Source organism: Brachyhypopomus gauderio, chromosome 11 (assembly GCF_052324685.1).
Source record: "Brachyhypopomus gauderio isolate BG-103 chromosome 11, BGAUD_0.2, whole genome shotgun sequence".
NCBI classification, from domain to species: Eukaryota; Metazoa; Chordata; class Actinopteri; order Gymnotiformes; family Hypopomidae; genus Brachyhypopomus; species Brachyhypopomus gauderio.
In genome coordinates, this window is record NC_135221.1 from 2000803 (window position 1) to 2006802 (window position 6000).

Consider the following 6000-nt stretch of genomic DNA (forward strand, 5'->3'; position numbering starts at 1 on the left):
CAGGTATTAAAGTGGGAGATGAAGATCATAAAATTTCCTTATATGCTGATGACATATTATAGGCCGTAAGGTGAACCTCGAAAAGTCCTTCAGAAAAGAAATTCCGCTCCGCGCTCTCCGAACCAAACACGCTTCAGCTCATAAAAAAGAACGAGTTATGTTGAGGTTTAAAAAAAGTTTCGCCGCTCAAAATACAGTACTTTTTTTGTTCGCAGTGTTTAATGCAAGGACTAGTGCCCGGCAAGGCGTATGTACATATTCGGCAGGCGTAATAACATTTTTGCTCGCGAGAGGTGCCACGGTTGAGACGTCATCAGAATGGACCAATCGGATAGCTGGTATGTCAGCTGAGCTAGTAAACACAAGCAGACGTAGTAGCAGCGCGTTCATCCAGCGGTACCGAAGAAGAGGAAATCTCATCCAAAAGTGTTCAAAAAAAGAAATCTTCGAAATGTAAGTTTTGTTACATGCATACATCGTCTGTTAAGCATGAGGAAATAAGGAATTTCTCCAGCACAAGGTGGAAGACTTATCAAAATAGTCTTCGGCAGTGGCTAGAGTTGAAGGGCGAGTGCAGAGACGTAGCAGAAAGTTTCAAACAGTCTTGAACTGGATTTGAAGAAATTCACGATGATGCGGCTTTCCATCCCACACGGTACCGGAGGATTATTGACAAGCGAGAGATCGACAGAACTAAACGGCGTCTCGTACGAGAAACAGAGAGGGGAGATGACCAACAGGACCCCCAAACTACTGGGACTACTCCGACCAGGAAACTTCGGTCCAGATCAAGCCTGTCCATCTCGAGCTCTGGCCCCGTTCTTCCTGCCATCTGCATAATTTGCAAGAAAGGCTGAAAATTTGTCGTCGCGGGTGGCAGACGCCAAAAAGAAGCTTTGTCAAAAACACAGACTTTAACTGCAGGTAAGACTGGGTATCACCCTCACCCCCACCACACAGTAGGTAGTCTATGCAAATGCATCCCATCCCCCAACACACACACACACACACACACACACACACACACACAGAGGTTGGGAGAAGTTGAATGACTATGTGGCCTACACTGCTACACAATACTTGTATTTGTCTAATTCTAATATCAATGTATGTCTGAATTGCCATAATGTGTTGTGCATGCGTGTGGGTGTGAAATTACTTTCCAATACATAACATTCCCATGCCTATAATATGCCCCCCCCCTCAGTGTTTTAGATCTTTGATATAGATTGAAGCACACTTTGACTTTAATGGGGTACTGGGTATGTTTGTATAAATGTCATAGCATGCCTGATGTTAATATGCCACTGAATACCTGTTTAGAATTGTGGCTCCTCAGCCTGATGCCCTGTCTGGTCAACACACTGCTTTACAGCATCAAGCCCCTCCCCCGGTCCATTCCCCCACCCCCCACAGCTCCTCTCTCACACTTGTACACTTGGGACTGTCCCTGTGTGTTGCTGGGCAGCCCCAGCAACCAGACTTGTCTCTAGAGGTGTGTCCTGGCTGTGCTGTACATCTGTGTGCACAAGAAATCCTTTTTTTGGGTGCAACACCTAGCACCATTTTTACAACACCACACCACCAGGAAAAATGAAGTCTTCATTTTTTTGCCTGCCTATTTATTCATCCTTTGTTCTTTTCTTTTGTACAAGGCAAGTTGCAGGAAGCTGCTGAAGTGAAGGATGACCAGAGCATCCTCATTCACATCAAGGACAGAGTGTGTGTGTGTGTGTGTGTGTGTGTGTGTGTGTAGAGCATCCTCATTCACATCAAGGACAGAGTGTGTGTGTGTGTGTGTGTGTGTGTGTGTGTGTGTGTGTGTAGAGCATCCTCATTCACATCAAGGACAGAGTGTGTGTGTGTGTGTGTGTGTAGAGCATCCTCATTCACATCAAGGACAGAGTGTGTGTGTGTGTGTGTGTGTGTGTGTGTGTGTGTGTGTGTGTGTGTGTGTGTGTGTGTAGAGCATCCTCATTCACATCAAGGACAGAGTGTGTGTGTGTGTGTGTGTGTGTGTGTGTGTGTGTGTGTGTGTAGAGCATCCTCATTCACATCAAGGACAGAGTGTGTGTGTGTGTGTGTGTGTGTGTGTGTGTGTGTGTAGAGCATCCTCATTCACATCAAGGACAGAGTGTGTGTGTGTGTGTGTGTGTGTGTGTGTAGAGCATCCTCATTCACATCAAGGACAGAGTGTGTGTGTGTGTGTGTGTGTGTGTGTGTGTGTGTAGAGCATCCTCATTCACATCAAGGACAGAGTGTGTGTGTGTGTGTGTGTGTGTGTGTGTGTGTGTGTGTGTGTGTAGAGCATCCTCATTCACATCAAGGACAGAGACTGGAAGATGGAAACCTTCAAGTGACATGATGACAAGAAATCCAGCCCTGATTCTGTTCTACATGTCATACACTGTGTGTCATAGACTTGTGCAGGTGTTCCAGCTGTGTGAACGCAAAGGAAACTGAGGATAAAGATGATGATAGCTGCCCTGACACTGACAGTGAGGAATAGAACGTGTGTGTGTGTGTGTGTGTGTGTGTGTGTGTGTGTGTGTGTGTGTGTGTGTGTGTGTGTGTGTGAGAGAGAGAGAGAGATATATATATTTTACCGCTATTCTGTTTGTCATTGTCATTCCTTTTATTATGGTTATGTATATATGTTTATGCTGGTTGATGTAAATGCCAGTTTATGTGTATGCCCTCATTGTTTTGATTGTTTTTTTAATGTGTTAGTGAATAAATGAATACCTGAAGGGTCCTTATTGATAATTATTGATAATTACAATTATTTCCATTTATTTATTAAAATGTCAACATGAAAAGGTAACCTTATCATCCACTTGCACAATAGTTGTTTGTTCTATAAATAAAGGAATTCATTTAACCCCTGTTACAAACACATGGATGGCTATCAATAATTATTGGAATTGTTTCCATTAATTGATCAAAATGACAACATGAAAGGCCACTTGCATAATTGTGATTTGTGCTGTAAATAAAGCACTATTACTATTAATTTGGCCCAATTCAGAAGTCCATGAATGAGCATTATAATAATGCTCATTCATGTATTTCTGAGGGCCAAATAAATACTAAATAGTGCGTTATTGTATATAAAGTGGGCATAAAATAATATTAATCAATGCTATTGTTGATAATAATTATTTTATGCCCACTCTAAAATTATATTTTGGGAGATTCCTTTCTGTAGGTTATATTTGACAGCACTAGGCAGGTTGTCATTTTTCCAGTTTGTTGTCGTAAATCGGTTACGTGATTGGTTTAGAGCGGTCACGCGGTGTCATGTGACGTCAAAATCGTCATTCAGCGCGAGGAAAATAGTTCTTCAGAAAACGTCTCGGTTCAAACAAAGTACAGGATTCTGTGACGCGAAACTTTTTTGGTAAGTGCAATATAACTTCATCATTTTTATCAGCTAAAGGGCATGTAGTTCGGAGATCGCGGAGCGGATCAGAATGAAAACGGGGTTCACCTTACGGCCTATTACTTTTCATCTCCAATCCTGCTCAGTCACTTCCAGTATTATTAAATAATATTGATCAATATAGTACACTCTGGTTATAAAATAAATTTTTCTAAGTCTATGGCTCTACCGCTCAATGTCCCCTCTGCATCCCTAGCATCGTTTCTTGGAGACGATTTCCCATTTCACTTGGTTACTGAGGGTTTTGCTTACTTGGGCATTTTTATAACACCAAATCTTAGAAACCTTTTTTCTACAAATTATCTACCCCTAGTAAATAAAATTAAGGCTGATTTGGGTATCTGGTGCTCTCTCCCGCTATCTTTTTTTGGCAGGATAAATGTTTTGAGAATGAATGTTCTCCCTCGTCTTTTATATCTGTTTCAGTCTCTTCCTTGCTATCTTTCCAATTTGTTTTTTAAAGACTTAAATATTCACTTTTCAAAATTCATATGGAACAACAAAAAACCAAGACTTAAATTGGCAAACCTGATGAAGCCCCGGGACAAAGGGGGCGCTATGGAGCTATTATAGTGTCACCAGAACCTGAACCTGAAATCATTATTACTTGAAAAAACAGTCTGTAAAATCCTCGCAGGTATGCAAAAATTCGAGTTAAAATTCAGGTTCAGGTCGAAATTCAGGTTCGGGTCGCAATTCAGGTTCGGGTCGCAATTCAGGTTCGGGTCAAAATTCAGGTTCGGGTCGTAATTCAGGTTCGGGTCGAAATTCAGGTTCGGGTTGTAATTCAGGTTCAGGTCGAAATTCAGGTTCGGGTTGAAATTCAGGTTCAGGTTGAAATGCGGTTCATCCGGGATACGTAGGATGAGCAAACAAACTCAGAGCTAATCGAACTGCATCTGGCCAATCACAAAACATATCAGAGGTCATTAAGAGGCGCGTCTTTCTGCTAAATTTCCTGTAAGAGTGCGGTCCCTGTTTGGCGTGTAAGTAGCATGTAAGCAGCACGAAAGTGACCACTGTGCCACCCAGAAATGGCACCTTGTGGCAGCTGCCACATAATCGTGGCACTTAGTGTGACCAGTGCTGCGTGACTGTGGTCTCCGTTGTCCAGAAACGCCGCCTGCCTCTGCTGACAGACATCTAAAGACTCTTGGGTGACTCTGCGTATCGGCCACTCGCTTAAAATCATCCCGACGAGCTCCGAATCGCCATTTGTTGAAATGAAGATGGTTCATAACTTTTGTTTAAAAATTATGTTGAGTGAAATACTAGCCGACATCCAGCTAGACAGCTCTATATTACTAGTTCAGAATACTGTTTAGCGATAACGTCGAATTAAGATTATAGGAGGGTACGTGAATCTACAGTGGTAGACCGTTAACGACAGCACTAAATTTTAAGGGTTTATTATTATAGATGTATGGTTATCAGTGAATGTTCCTACACGCCATCAGCGTCATTTAAACCTCTGCGAGCGAATGGCATCGCATTTAGTATTTGTGCAATTTGTAGTATATTTCGCTTTGTATTGGTTTATATTGTTAGTCTAGATTGTCAGCCGAGCGGCTCCCGACATAATCGTTAAACAGCATCCTGAACTCGTAGTTTGGAGCTGTCGGTCAGCTCCGAATCGTTCACCCAACATAAATTAACAAACAAAAAATATAAACCATCTTCATTTCCACGAATCCTACAAATGCGATGCCACTCGCTCGCAGTGGTTTAAATGATGCTGATGGCGTGATGAACGTTCACTGATGAACAATCTGTAATAAATCTGTTTTATGTTGTGACGTGGGGGTGAAGTGTTATCAGTGGGAGGACACTTGATGAGAAGAGCATTTTATATAAGGGGTTTCACATTTAACATTAAATTAACTACGTTAATATAATAGAAGACACACGGACAGCACGATCATGATGAAGCATGACTAAACTAGACGACACCACAAACCACTACAGCGACACAACACGGATTGTAAATGACAGCCTTATATTTATTTATTTGTTTATTATTGAATATTTGATTATTCTGCTACCTCCTGTTATCGCTGAACTAAACTTTCGGCACGAGACTTTCAGCGCGAGCTCTTCAGCGCGAGTTCTTCTGTGCGCGTTCGATGTACGTTGCTCCAGAGTTTGAAAAAACACAAGAACAAACGAATTACTTGTTATATTCCTTGTTGACACTTGTGGAAGATATTTTACTGTAGTTGGCTTCGTTTTTTTTGTGTTGTTGTATGTCAAATGTAAAACAAAGTTCAAACTTAGCGCCATTGGAAGCAGAAGGAGGTAGGAAGAAAAATTGTATTAATCCAAAAGAGTGATTTATTTAATTTGAAACGAAGGGAGATGTGATTGTTGTTTTGTTTTCAGTAAGAGCTGCGGCTCATAACATAAAGTTGAGTTCATGTGCAAGTTTGCTAGGAGTGACGCATTTAAAGTTTGGACCCTGTTCTACACATTATCTGTGAGGTATGGTGCTAGGGCATTTGTGTTTATTTTTTTATTTTTTGCCACATTTTGTAGTTTTCACGGTGTCAAATGTCGGTGGC